Raw genomic sequence first — 15,455 nt, 5'->3', positions numbered from 1 at the left:
TGTTAAGTGCAGTGGAAGATCTCTGCTGGACTGATATGGGGACATGGCAGCAGACGTTGAAACTTGGACTCTTGTTGCACCAAGCAATGATGAGGGCATCTGTGAGACTCCCTGTGCAGTAATTTCCCATACCTCAAAAACTGAGGATTTTCATACAGATACTGGTAGTTTTATTCCTTATTTCTCTATTTTAGAGCTTATCAACAGAGAACTTGACTACTTAATTCTGAATGAGGCAAAAGTTACAGAAAACTAGAAGATCCTCCACATAAACTCCTAGAGGCATAAACATTATTCATAACATGTCATTCTTATTTAACTGAGGGAAGTAAGTGCTAATAAATGCCCAAAAAAGAGATTAGAAATGCAATTTAGCACACTCAGGGATGATAGTTATTCATCAGAAATACCTATTAAGTTTTTCTATTTATTTTCCTTCAGTTTTCATTGACATATATTTTCTTAAGATGCTTTTGATATTGATAGCTCAGGGAGGAGAAAATGCATGCAGTAAAGACTCAGAAGAGTTTCTGCCTTTTGAATTTGCTAGAGATTTTATTAAATAGCACCATAGCTAGGACAAGCTGATGGCATTTCACAGTCTATTTCCCCATATTCCCTAAATGCTGATTTACCAAGAATGAAATGAGTGTACACATACTCTGGAGCATCTGTTAAAGCTGTGCTAAACATTTTCCATGTAACTTCCAGCTGGCAACATTTTGCTAGAAAGCCTGGTACTTAGAAATGATAAATAAATAAAACAAACAGAATCTTGTGTTGTAATAAGGAGACAATGGAACAGCTGCATAGCATGGAGTAAATTCAGTTTGACTTGATGTGGACACAGTGGCTGGATTTTACCCAGGAGATATTAGCAACATTCAGATTCTTAAGGGGAAGATTGTGAAGAGGGAAGAAGGGATCTCATTGGGAGGTCTCTTAGCACATTTGGAAAAATAAACAGAGAATCTACGAAAAATAATATTTAAGCAGCAAAATCAGCATAAGCTGTTCTGCAGTATGTTGAAGAAACATGAACTTGTCTTTGGAAGAAAAAATAGTGAACAGAGCTCTGTTTTTTGTTTGTTTGGGTTTGGTTTTTTTTTTTTTTTTTTTTTTTTTTTTGTTTGGAGAAATAAAAGAAAGGTGGAGAGAAGCTCTAACTTAGGAAGGTGAACAGCAGCCACCAAGTGAAGAAAACAGAAATAATAAAGATAAGGAAAGCAAAAGCAAAGATGGTGTATCAAGGGTGCTAATAAAGAGTGCTGCTAATTAAATAAAAGAGAACACCCCCAAACTTTTTGAATTATATTTACGAAGGCAAAAGTATCATATAACACATATGCTTCTGTCGTAGAAAGCATTTTCAATTCAAGCAAATTTTGAGAGCAGTTCCTCAGCACCAGTAGTGATAACTAGAAATGCAATAGCAAAGACTACAGTATGTGAGACATTTATATCAGTTTTGCTTAACCTTTTGTGGGTGGGCTGTCTTCTACTTATATTAGTGCACATTGATTGCTCTTTGCTGAACATGGTATAGTAATAACCCACTGAGACTTGTATTATGGGTGTTCTCTTATAATTGAAGGTAAATCTTTGGGGTTTTCTCATACAATGTAGTTCTATAAAATAAGGATGCACACCCTGATATATATTTATTTATGCTTTAGGAACCCACATGTGGAAAAAATTACCCGTGTAAGGTTTCCAGTTTCACCACTGAAACTTAAGATCAAACTTAATAACTATGCACCAAGCAGAAAAATCACACTCCTGAATGCTGCTTTTCTGTTATTCAACCAGTAGGCAGAACTTTTTGAGCTGGAAATGGCAGTAGTTTAAGAGAAAGTAAAATGGAGTCTCATTAATTGTAGCCTCTGACATTTCCACTCAAATGCATGAAGGAGGCTAAGCAAGAATTTCTGACATAACCATCACTTGGACTTTGGCTTGACTGGGTTGTCATGATCAAATGACTTCTTTTGCTTGGTACGTGCTCTTCTACTTTTCACATCCTTGATATCCCAGTTTATACATGTGCACATGCTGACTTCCTCCAGGACACCACAACCCATAGTGATAATTGCAGTGCTGAAGCTACCCGCTGTGTTAAAGGTCAGCAGAGGGCCTCAGCAGTGAAGTGGCACTTGCCTATCAAAATGCAAAATACCGGGGTGAAAGAAGTAAAACTCAGCTATTATATGTTACAAAACTTGAGACATTCAAAGTCAAGTATATCATTCTCATGTTCCAATACCCAGAGAAGAATGTCACAGCATGACTCCATCCTCGTGATGGAGACTGAAAGAAGAATGAAAAATAATGCAAAGTTATCTCCTTTTTGTTAAATCTATTGTAATCTTGTGTTCTTCCTCTGTTACTGCACTGAAATAAAGACATTTTAATCCCACAGTACAACTGAAAAAAGCCCTGATCTAATAATTGTAAAACCTCCCGATCCAATATTTTAGAACTCAGAGTACTTGTCACTTATGAATATTCATCCAGACCACTAAAAGAATTATATTCTGTCTGCAGTTAAAGCAGGAAAAGAACATGGTAAATTCTAAAGAGACAGCAGTATTTTATGGAACACTTGTCAAATATTAAGGGTATCCACAACTAAATTCTTGCAGGAAAATTGTTCAGGAGAAGTGTGTGGGACAGTGATCATTATGGAACAGATCTTTTAGAGGAAAAAAACCATAAGATACAGGAATTCATCTCAAGTATTAGAAATATTGGAATTCTTCAAGGTAACCTGCTAATGTGCATGTTCATTAGAGGGTATTCATGCTGCTCAGCTGAGATATTGAATGCAAAAGGTTGATACAAACTTTGCAAAATAAACTAGAAAACCGAATCAAACACTTTATTTTTTTAATGGAAGACAATATTTTAACTGAAGAAGGAATTTGGTCCCTGAAGGTCTGGCCCTTTTAACATTAGGGTTAGTTTAAAAATGTGCAATATTTTACACTTGTTCATGCCTCTTCCTTTGTGATTAAGGAAACTTTAGAATTTCTTCATAGTAAATTAATAAATGTTTAATAAGATTCTTTTCCAATGCCTTCTGACAAGTCAGTGCTTATATATAAAAAGGCCTAATTTCACACTGGTAAGAAATGGACTTGTTCCAGTGACAGATATACTAACCCAAGCAGATACTCAGCAAGTTGGTTTGGAGGACTGATTTTTATCTGAAGTGGGAAACTTCTTGTGTTTACAATATTCCCTGAAGAAATGAAAGTGGCCTTTTTTGAATTCTTTCATTGATATACATCTCAAAAATAAAGGTAAGGAAATGCTGAGACCTCTGAAACCAGAGGCTGATGGTAGTTTAACTGCTAGCATGGGGCTGCTGAAACGAAGGGAATGCTCTCTCTCCTTCTCCATCATCTCTCTTCCTTTCATTCCTTTCAAGCCTCCTCCTGGCCAGACAGTTGTCCCCACCTTCCATGATTGTCCCTCTGAATGTACATTGGTGGGGTATTTCCCACCAATTGTGTTCAGTCCCTGCTGCTTTTTATACTCATAGATTATTGTATTTCAGTATGTTTTGCATCTTTTGCTTATCCACAGAAGAGCTTGAATTTAAGGAATTTTAATTCCGTTCTTCATCTGAAGATCTGAAGGAATGCCTCTGATTATTTGCCCTGATTTCTCCTAAAAGTATCCATGCTGAGTTTGCTTTTATGTTTGTGTATGTCAGACCCTGTCTCCAGAACTACAGTTTCCCTGGGACATCAGTCCTGAAGATATTCAAAGTGACCAAAATTTGCTTTTTGTGAGTCTATGAATGCTTTAATCTATGCCATAAGTGTGTCTTCATGACTCAGGTGCTGAAAATCTTATCCTGTCTTGAGTTAAACACATGAAAACTCATTAAAACCAATGTAGATGCACAGGGAGAAGTGAATAAAGAGTAGTTAAAAAATGCTGGGCACTCATCTGTAAGCTTATTAATCTATTGATAGAGTCATCCAGTGTTCCATAGCATGCCAACACTTCCTATAATATGTTGTGATTGTGCTGCGCTGTCAGCAAAGGTGGGTCGTGTGTTTAAAAATGACATTTGCTTTACCATTTTACCTAAATTGTGGATAATGTTTTAATAAATGGTATTTTTAAAAAGAAATATATTATTTGATAAAATTATTACATAAAATGAATTCCATCAAATTGTCACAGTTGTTATGTGCTTAAAAAGCTTCTGCTCCTCTATTATTAAGTGGTAAAAGATTATAATTTGAAAAAAATGAATACTAAAATGACTGATTTAAAAAAATATGTTTCAATAAAATTCACCATAAAAATTCAAAGCAAAATGTAAAAAAAGGACTTACTTTATAATTTTAAATCCACACATTTAAAAATATTTCAGTGAACAAATTATCATTGCAATAGAAGGTACATCACATGTACTACGTACTCCTCTGTTTCCAACACGCTTTCATTGGCTTATATGATAATTCATGTGTCCATAGTGACACCATACTTAATTCTTTACTATAATACATACAGCATTTTTCTTTGTAAACATTAATATAATGTATAATATAAGTTGAAAGGAAGTTGTGGTAATAGAAGGTAAGATCAAGTACTATTCAAACTATCTTAGTCAAGGACATTTTCTTTGGACATATATATATACTTCCATCCCTCAAAGAGCTTTTTTTTGCAGTCATAATTGCATAACAGTGCTTTTCTATCATGACTGCTATATATAGTGTAGCTGACTTTTCCTTGACATAAATTTAACCTTAATGACCACTCCTTTTTTAACTCAGACCAACAAGAGAGTGAAAACTGCAGGAAATTTTTTTTTTTTCTTTCTCAGGTTAAAATAAAATAAATGAATAATCAGCTAGTGGTCAAACATTCAAAAGAGAATAGTAGGAAGACTGGAGGAAAAAATCCTTTGAAGATTAAGGACCTGAACTACTGAAAGAAAGAAAGAAAGAAAGAAAGAAAGAAAGAAAGAAAGAAAGAAAGAAAGAAAGGAAGAAAGAAAGAAAATTATTGCTTAATTTTTAAATCAGCAACATTGTCAATTGAATAAAAAAGAGAAATTAACTAAATAAGTAAACTACAAAAAATAAGAAACAAATAACAGCCTTGCAATGACCCAAAGAATATGAAGATTGTAGTAATTTCTTGAATACTGAATAAATTAAAAGAAAGCTAGAGTAAAGCTATAAAAAGTTAGACCCTGAATATTTAGATTTTTTTCCTGGTATGGTAAGATTTCTACTATTAAACAAACAATTAACGCAAACATAAACCAGAGAAGAAGCCAGATATGATCCTGACCCCGGGATATCAACATCCCTGTGGCAGGTGTCTGTCATTCCACCCAGAGCAGAATTAGCAGGTTCCCTTTGCCCACTGGCATTTGTTCATGCAAGAGATCACATGAAGCCTTCAGTGTGCTCATTCCATTGACAGCTTGAATAAGAAGGACTCTGCTACAGAACAAGTCCTCAGGAGTAACCAGTTAGGGGAGAGAGTTATTCCAACCTGGGCTGCTGTTCCACCACTATGATATGATCTCCAGCATCATAGAAACTTTGCAACACTTCTTTCTTCATCCTGTGGGTGAGCTGCTTACATCAGACCCCAGTCAAAAGCAACATTTAACTCATAGTGCATATTTTTGTGCTTTAACAGAAGCCAAGTAAGAGATAAATTTCAAAATGCATTTCAAGCTAAAACTGCAATGGGATCTTAACAGTGAAGTCTTAAGGGTATTGAGTCTATAGATAATAAATCAAAATGAAGAATAACATGGCAGTCAGTTCCAAAAGGAGTTGATCTTCAGTACCATGAAGCACAGTAGATTTTAATTTTGTAACAAAATAGGCAGCCTGATGTCTCAATTTTATCATGGAACATACAAGTAGGTCAGGTACCACCATTAGAAACCAGGCTTGAGCCCAGGAGACAAAGAGACATGTCCAAGTGTACAGCCCAGCTCCTAGGGAGAGAAAAAAACACAACAATGTAATTGTGAGTATTGCAACTTTTAGTAGATCATGGAATGCATCCTGGCACATGGGAACTTTTTGCTGATGAAACTGGTTATCATTTCCATCACAACCTATTAACCATCTTGTTCAGGTGACATCACAGAAAACTGAGTGACAATGCATGAAAGTGCCACTGCTCTTTTGATACAGAAATTATCTGTTGCCTTCCAAGGATAAAATCAGATTGACTGGGGAGGAGGGGCAACTGAGCATTTAATTACAGTGTAAAATAAAATAATACCCCAGCACAGGTAATAACATATTTTGTGTCCCTAGAGTATTATCTGAGCTGTTTCAATGATTTTTTTTCCCTCTCTTATTTCTCTAAGTGAAAAAATAGCATTTTAGAATTTCCAGACCACAGCTGAAATATAAAGATCTAGAAAAAACCTCATGCAATCCCTCCCTCTCAGATTTATCTGATATTTATCGAAGAAATAAAAAAAAGTATTGTTTGCCTCATTCTTTTTTTTTTAGAAAGAAACAAAAAACAAAAATTCAAAATGAAAACTTAAAAGCATATGTTCTTTAACAAGTAAAATTTGTTTAAGTTTGAGTTTTCCTTTTGTTTCCTCCCCAAGGACTACTTAACAAATTTCTCTCAAATTCATAAATCCTGAAGTAGATTTTTAAAGGTAATTACTACTTCTCTGCATGTATTATCAGTAGTTATTGATCATAAAAATACCAGGTCTTTACATGTAGACTAGGTGCTCATCTAGTTTCATTTTAGTTTTTTAGCATGCACTTCTCCTCTACCTTTTAATGATATTAGATTTCTGATTCCACTCAGACACTAATGTTGATTATATACTGTTAATATTATTATTTTTTGGTTTTTTGTTTTTGTTTTTTTTTTTTTTTTTTTTTTTTTTGGTAAGCTGGTCTTGAGGTAATTTCTGGATTATTTCTACTAAGTATATATCATATATCTAGATTGCTTTAAAAGAGTACACCAATTTCCCCAAATACCTATCATCTGCACAGAAAAAAATCTGACACCTTAGAGTAGCCTAAAGGCTGAAGATGAAGTTCTGACATTAAAAAGTGGTATAACTTTGTGGCTAAGGACCATACTTTACTGTAAAGGAGTTCTTGCTTGTTAATACAAACACAGGTCTGGTTTTAAGGTAGTATTTATTTATGACATTTTTTATATCAAGGCTCTCTAAACTTCGCCTGTAATATACTCTACCATGATTTCCCATAAAACTGTCTACCAGAAAGGATTGACATTAGTTATGAGAGTGAGTAGCAGCAGCTCTTTAGACATATAACTACTGTGCCATTTTGATGTAATTCAGTTTAAATTTCAAACATTTCTATTTAACATAATCAAGTGGTATGAAATCTTCTTTTAAAATGGCAAGTATACAGTACCAGCTCAATTGGCACTTAGCAACGGTCCTTTTGCAATATGCACAATAGCTTTCAGCAGGGAGTTTTTTAAGGACCATCCTTTGAGAGCACAAACTCACACACGTACAATCAGGACACATCAAGGTTCTATCTCCAGCTCCCCTTGAGATGTTATTTAGCTAATGCACAAATGTTACAGCTAAGCTGTTAGCCTGAAAAATAGAGCAAGCAGTTGTGTGCAGGTACAACCATTTCTTTCTTCATTCCAGGATATCTTCATATTATAATTTCACATAAAGTAACACCTAGAAAAGCATAGTGTGTGATTCTTACTCAATAGGTGGATTTCCACTTTTAAATGCACTGCAGCCATCAAATGCTCCTTCTTAAATTCTGTATTATGTAGTGGCAAAGCACATTTGAGTGCGTATACTGCAGTCATCACTGGCTATCCTCTGGCTAGAGTATTCTGGAAAGACATAGCTCTGTCACAGGCTGCTATCACCAGTAAATACTGCTCTGTGTGTAGCTGTTCTGTATCCAATGAAAAGAAAAGATCTGGCCCTGCAGCTAGCTTTCCTCAAGAGAGTCAAATCCTGGCAAACAAGCCCCTTGTTTCAACAGGAAGCCTCCCATATTTATTGGTTGTCTTCCAAAAACTGTGCTGAACCATATAATAAGTTCAAATTTCATTAAGCCCAGGAGCAGAGGGAGTTTCTAGCATGCTGCTAAAATCATGGCATAATGCTCTGAACCAGATGATTGCATTATAATCTCATTCCAGTTGGGATCCTAGTTTGCTAATAGAAGGCTTTTACATTCAAGATAGGAAAGTAAGAGGGACTCCAACACTGAAGTCTGCAATGCAGTTACTAAATACATTGCTTAGATATTTTGTGCACGGAAAGAGATGATGACATTAATATTACTGCAGTAATGCTGTCTTGAATGCAAGACTTCAGAATTGGCTGGAATTCTGTTCATATGGAAACCTGCACCAACAACATGGCAATGTGGTGAAAGCACAGAAGGCTATGTTTGCCTGATGACAAGCTTTTTGTTTTCAAACTATTAAGAAATATGATGCTTAGTCAAATTATTTATATCATATGCATCTCAAAATAAAATACAGTTAAAGAAAGAAAGCAAAAAATGGGCAAATATATTTTAGATAATATGAACCTGTATGAGGGGAGGACATTGTCATACACATGGGAAAATGAATTAGCAGTGTAACAGACTCTAAAAAGATGCTATTTGTTAGTGTCTGACCATGAAATGGAAAAGCCTTAAAATTAATGAAAGAAGGAATAATTTTTTGTTTGTTTTAAATTATGATCATGAAAAAATGTAGATATGAATTAATGAAAAGAACTTGCGAAATCATGTTGTATTTTGACTGTTTGATCAGAGCAGAAAAATATTATTTTTTTTTCCAGTGAAGACATTCACTTAGATGTGTTCTAATTGCAGTGGTTTGCTTTATTAAATTTGAAGCAACACTCCAAATTTAAATATAGTTTTGTTTAGAAAAGAGATCTTAAAAAATTCTCTAAACAAAACTGAATATTTTGGGGCTCAGATTTTTTTTAAACCTGCAGAAGCCACTGAAACTTCCATTGTTTCAGTTTTGTATCAAAGTAATATATATTGTCTAAATTTTTCAGTTCAGATAGTGAATTAACGGATCAGTGATGTGCATTTCTCCAACTATAAGTGCTATTATAAGCTGCAGTTGGATTAGAATCCTCCTCTTAATCCAGTGTATTAAAAATGCTTATGTTCTAAATCTGCAAGATTTGCCTGCTGAAGAACAGAGAAAGAGGCTTTTCTTCTTCTTCTTCTTCTTCTTCTTCTTCTTCTTCTTCTTCTTCTTCTTCTTCTTCTTCTTCTTCTTCTTTTTAATTCAAATGAAACTATCAGACACTCCAAGGATCAGTGATAGTCTAGAATATTTTGGGTTGGCCCATTTTGACTATTCAGACAAAGGGTCAGCTGATATTAGAGACAATTTTTTGCATGGACATCTTGAGGCCCACAGGAAAATTTGATCTTCTTATTTCCCAGGTTGTGGTCTGAAGTTTAGTGCTGGACCATGAAGTTAACATATTAGGTCTCCAGGGTCAGATAATTTATAAAGGTTTTTAAAAAGATGGATGATAAGAGTGAACAGTTCTCTGTGAGAAGTTTTGATGGTTGGTGGTGGCACACTGGCCACCCCACTTTGGGGATGGTTGTCTCTCCCCACAGGTGATGTGTGTAAGGCACAGCAAAGAGCAAGACTGGCATGCTGTGCTGCAAGAGCAGAAATCTGTTTTTAAAATTCTCATAAGTGTTTTCTCTTGGCCACTCTGGTTGCCTAGGTAAAGTGTAACTAACTGGTAAAGTTTGCTGGAGAATTTACTTGTCTCCAGGTCCAATATTTAATTTTCATTGTTTGTCTATGGGGTGGTGGTTTATTTTGCTTAAAAATCCTAAGTGCTTTATTCTACAAAAACTGGTGACAAGTTGCAGACTGTCTCTTTTTGTTTTTTAACAGAATTAATTTATAATTGCATCTGGTAAAGAAAATACTATATAACTATCTCCAAACAATTTTTTTTGGCTATTGTACAGAAAAGTACTTACTCATCTTAAACTATAAAAAAAATCATCTGGGCAGACAAACTTGCCTGCCAAGTTTTAGGTGGCTAGGATCCAGAATGGCTGAGACATTAAATGTGAAAACTAAGTTCCTACACTTGAAATGCCAAACTACAACATCAGGCCCCTATTGCTATAACTTTTAAGAGAACTAAGTGGTGTAAAACTGTGCATAATTATTTCACTCATGAGCAAAAGACCTATTACTCATAAGCAGAGCTTTAAGTAAGTTATAAGGATATTTCTTGAGAAACATATGCCAATCATTCGACCAAACAAGGCTGTGCTTTGCAATTTTATGTTAGTATTTTTTGGACTTGATGGCTAGTGCAAATCAACAGATTTTGGAAGTCTATTGGTTATGGCCTCAAGAGGTATTTCATAAACTTTCATTTTTTAACATTAAATCCATTAGGGTATCAAAGGCTAAATAAAAATTATCTTAGACGATCTTTTTTTTTTTAATTTCTCTCTTTGTCTTGCTTATATGTAGTACAGTACCTGGCAGAATACCAAGGGCTAAAACTCAGCTTTCTCTGATGTTGGTGTACAAGCAGCTTAAATAGCAGTTTTCCTGCCAATTTAAACTTTTACTTTTTAACGAAGAATTTAAACCAGAAAAGTTAAGCATTCCTTGGGCTTGCTCTTTAGTAGGAAGTAAGTTTGAATTGGCACTGTGATTACTAAAGCTCTTTTTTTAAATCTTATTGAACCAAAACTAAAAATTCTGTTTAAATCCTTGTAGTCATCTAAGAACATAAAATACCAAAAGACCAATAAACAAAATAAAAAAAATCTAAACAAATATATTTTACAACTTGGATTTTAGAGAAACAAGCTGCTCTTTCATTTCTTATTTATTAATTTTAAGTAAATCATTCAGCCTTACCTCATAAGAGATATTCCTCCTTTGTGGGTGATCTCAAATTTCTCTCAAAATACGCAGCTACATAAAACATACACAGAACATTTTATTCCTATACCTGCTCCATCACAGGAAGATTATTTCCAGCCCCTGAAATAACTTTGCAGACTTCTGGGGTTTCTGTATATTTCATGTTGATGGGGCCCAGAAGAAGCTGTGCTTGGTTCTAATACATCTCCATGAGCTGACTTTGTTTACTGCTCTCAGAACGGGAAGGGAAGGCACAAGAAACTTTGTAAAGCTCTGGAGCAACACGTGAAGAAGCTTGCCTTCATTCTTCTCCCCTTCCATACAAACACTAAGTTTTCTGTGCATGGGTTTGGACCAAATGATTGAAACAGTCTGTGGCTCAGGACTATCATGTGAAGTTTGGATCTTTCAGGTGCTTAAGTGCTGACATCTATGTGACTAATTCCGAGTCTTTTACGGAAGCTGTAGTGTTATCTGGCCATGGATCAGTTATGGTGTTGCCTACTGCAAATAAGCTGTCCTAGATAGTAAACACCTTGGTCCAGCTAATGCAGGAGCAGATGGCTGAGGCTGTGGTTATCTTGAGGCACTGGACTTTATTAAATTGCAGACAGCAGAAGGAGGCCAGGTGCCTCCAACAGGAGATAGATTTAGATACTCCAGAACCTTGAGGATTTGTTCTATTCAAGCTACTCAAGGATCATACTTAAACACATGCTTATATACTTAACTCTCCTTGATGATGCTAGTCATATCACCTAAAAACAGACTTAATTTAAAAGGTAGTGAATTTTATAACTCTCATTTCTTTATGTTACAGGGATCAGCACTTCAAACAAGATGGCATTCTTGCTCAACTCTTTGTTTCCCTTCTATGAGATGATGAACTAGGGATATGCTGACCCTGGAATCACACCTGCAAAGTGTTTGGAGATGTTTGGGAACAAGGCTGAAGAAAATGGAGAAATATTATTAGATTATGTTTCTTTTTTCCAGAATTTAAAAAAAAAAAAATGTTTTCAATACCTCTGCAAGTGAAGATTTAACAGTGTTGTTGATGGTTCCATACACCTTTTTTTGGGAAGACTTGAAGTTCATAAAAAGAAAAAAAAAACCAAACAAACAATAAAAAATGGAGGAGAACATAACTGTTCTTGATGATGGTGAATGGTGTGGGGAAGATGGATATGAGGAGTGGCTGAGGTCACTTGGTTTGTTCAGCCTGGAGGAGACTGAGGGATGAATCTACAGCGTCCTCCTAAGGCAAAACAGACAGGCAGGCACTGGTCTGTTCTCTTTGGTGACCAGTGACAGGACTCAAGGAAAGGAAATGAAATTGTGTCAGAGGAGGTTTAGGTTGGATATTAAGAAAATGTTCTTCTCCCAGATGGTGGCTGAGCACTGGAACAGTCGGGAAGTGACTTCAAGAAGTGTTTGGACAACACTTTCAGATACATGGTGGGATTCTTAGAGTTGTCCTGTGCAGGGCCAGGAGCTGGACTCTGTGATGCTTTTGGGTCCTTTCCAGATATTGATTCATTCTGTGATTCATTGATGACTGCAAGATAACTGCAGCAACATTGAAACTAACCCAGAAAATCACCCACACGTCCCTTAGTGCTCAGTCTTCACTGGAGCCACATCTCCTAATTAACATCTGCAGTGATTACCAGATATTCTAAATTAAATTGTATACAGGCTGATTTTCAAATTGTGTATTATTATCAGACTTTTCCTGTGCTGAAATTGTTGTCTCGACATACTTCACAATCAAAGCATTGTGTAGCACTAGTACATTTATTTATGTGAGAAAACAGAAAGAAGTTCTTGAGCTTCATGAGATGGAGTGAAATTGCCTTAGTGAGACAGAATCTGAGTTTTGACTCCCTAGCTGTCATGAGAGTCAAACACAATGAATCATCTGAGGAAGAGCTGGAGAATTTGGCACAAATAGATTCACTGAAGAACATATAAATAGAGCTTTATGCTGTGTATGTTCTCTGAAGAGCTAGGAGGTCCTCCTCCCTTCAGATTTGCCATGCTATTAGGAGCACAAAGTGCCCTTTTCAGGGGGAGAACATAGAAATTTCATTTTTAAGGAATGAAGGCTCAGCACAATCAGCACTTGAGAAGGAGACTGAATGTTCCAAACTATGAAAGTGCCATGACTCTACATATAGAACTCTGAGATCTTTATGACTATGTAACTTGATAACATCAGGTATATGCAGGGATGTATCTGCAAAGAACTGCTTCTCTGCTTCAGTCTGCATTGACATTTCTTTTTACTTGTGAATGAATTAAGCACAAGACTGATCACATAATGTGGACTATGAACTCAATGTTCAAAGCCAAGATGAAGAGTTCAAGAGCAAGTTGAAATATTTGCTGAAGCATTTTTGTCAGCCAAAGCCTGTAATATACTTACAGACTTACACCCCAAGGGAAGAACCATTGCATACTTAAGATCATAACAGAAAGAGAAGAAAATGTAGTAAGAACATTTCTGTATTAAAGTAATTTCACTGCTGTATAATTTTCTAACCAAACTGACATCCAAAGACTTCCAAGATAACCATGTCTTTAAAATGGCTTTTCTTCTGAAATTTTCATTTGCATTTAATCTGTGGTGCTGCAAAGAAAAAGAGAACAAAGGTGTCATTGAAGGCTTCACACCCCTTATCATGAACTGCATTGATACTTGTGGCTAGCTTGGCTGTTTCCCCAGTAATCCAGGAGAAAACTAAGCTTGGCCAGTCTTCTGCTCATCATGGTTTGTTCCCTTTACCTTTTCCATGTTTTCTTAAAATTCCTGACTGATGTGTAAATAATCTGTAGAAAGCTGGGTTCCCACAAATCTGCATGGGAGTAAAGAAAACAGGCAAGGAGGGAATGGCAAGCCAGTCATGAATACTGTTGTCTATGGCTACAGACATATATCCACAGAGCAGGTGGCTTATGCTGTGGATGCCTTTGTGTGTCCTCATGCAGATTATTTGGTAGCACATGACTAAACCTTGAGTGCCAATACAGGACTTCAGAGACATTTCCTCAGTTTATGGGGTGAGTGAAAAAAGCAGAAATTATATTTCAGAACATATTAGATATTTCTAAAATACTTGATGGTACATATACTGTGTGTTTAGTACATGCTTTATACCTCAAAGTATTCATGCATGTATATTTACTTTTATAATTTATAGACCAGTTACAACACCAAGCTCTCTTCCAGATGTCAAGAATAAAACTATATTTCACAGCTACTTTTACAACTGATAGTAAATCTTGAAGATGGTATGAGTACTGTGAAAGTTATCTGACCTTGAGCAAGAAGAAAACCCCACTGGAAGACTTCTATTGCAGAGTTAATCAAGGTGTGCCTGCAAATGGTTGCTTATTTGCAGTCAGAGACTTTGGTTCTGCACTATTTTCCTTTTTAAAATGAAAGGTGCATGTTTAACCCAAAATTCTCAAAGCCAAAAATACTTTCTTTCAAAACCAGTTGATAAAGGTGTGAGGCTGGCAGTTTTTGGAAAGTTTCATGTTAGTTCTCCAAGAAATGTACACATCAGCATTAAGCAGGCACATCTTAATAAAAGACAAACATCTGGAGGAACACCAGTTGTATTATGCAGCTTACATTATATCATATGCTTGTGTTGCCTAAAAATGTTCCACATGGCTCTTTCACTTGTCCCAATGACCCTTTAAGGAGCCAGAAGATTCTGCCAGTAAAAAAGAAGCTGGTTAAGAGTATCAGAAACCAAATGTTAGGACTAAAGTTAGGAGAAACCATCAAAATCACCTATGGTGTTTAGCCCACACCATACAAGAAATTTTTCCAAGCCTATGTTATAGTGTCAATGAATAACTGTAAATATTAAAGAGACATGGATATAGTGAAAATAATTTTGGAAACTTTTCCTTGTATTGCAGCTCATGGCTGGGGGATTTTCTGAGCAGAAGGCAGTAGGTACACCGCTATGGTTAATGTGATATCAAGAGTTTCAAACATTCACTGAATGGGAGAATATTTCTTGTGGTCTTTTAAATTTCCACTTGATTTTTTGCATTCTTGTCATACAATTGATGGTCATCAATTGCTCTGTATTAGCTTTCACCATGCCATTTGTGACATGGAGTGTCCTCTTCCTCTGCAACTGCTCTTCTCTGGCCTGCTTCAGCTATATGAAATTGTTCCATGCCTGTGGAGCATCACCTTTTATGTAACTATTCTTGTCCTATTTTAGCCTTTTTGGGGCAGGGCTGCACACACTCTATATAAAATAATTACAGATTTATACAGTGACATAAAGATAATGTTTTCTGAAGGTCATGAAAAAGGACAAAACACTGATTGCTCTGTGGAGCAAAAAAAGAAATATTTCCACAGATAGAAATACTCATGATAACCTCTCCTTCCAAAATATCAGTAAGTAGAAAACCTTATTACAAAGAAGATATTAACCTGATAAAAGAAAAAAAAAACCCAGACATCAAAACCAATATACAATCCTACAGTG

The 15,455-nt window shown here is 35.7% G+C and overlaps 1 long non-coding RNA gene across 2 annotated transcripts in view; it reads left to right on the top strand.

The window, feature by feature from the left end:
• The window catches only part of LOC110478548 (uncharacterized), an 82,811-nt gene extending 70,525 nt beyond the window's left edge, over positions 1-12,286 (top strand). For both annotated transcript variants that reach the window (XR_013339942.1, XR_002466773.2), the window contains one exon: positions 11,753-12,286. This is a non-coding gene — a long non-coding RNA (uncharacterized LOC110478548). The remainder of the gene's footprint in view (positions 1-11,752) is intronic.
• Positions 12,287-15,455: the final 3,169 nt, after the last annotated feature.

The sequence above is a fragment of the Lonchura striata genome, chromosome 5, assembly GCF_046129695.1.
Source record: "Lonchura striata isolate bLonStr1 chromosome 5, bLonStr1.mat, whole genome shotgun sequence".
Taxonomy (NCBI): domain Eukaryota; kingdom Metazoa; phylum Chordata; class Aves; order Passeriformes; family Estrildidae; genus Lonchura; species Lonchura striata.
Note: the sequence above shows the minus strand (reverse complement) of the source record. Positions and strands in the feature narration are given on the sequence as shown.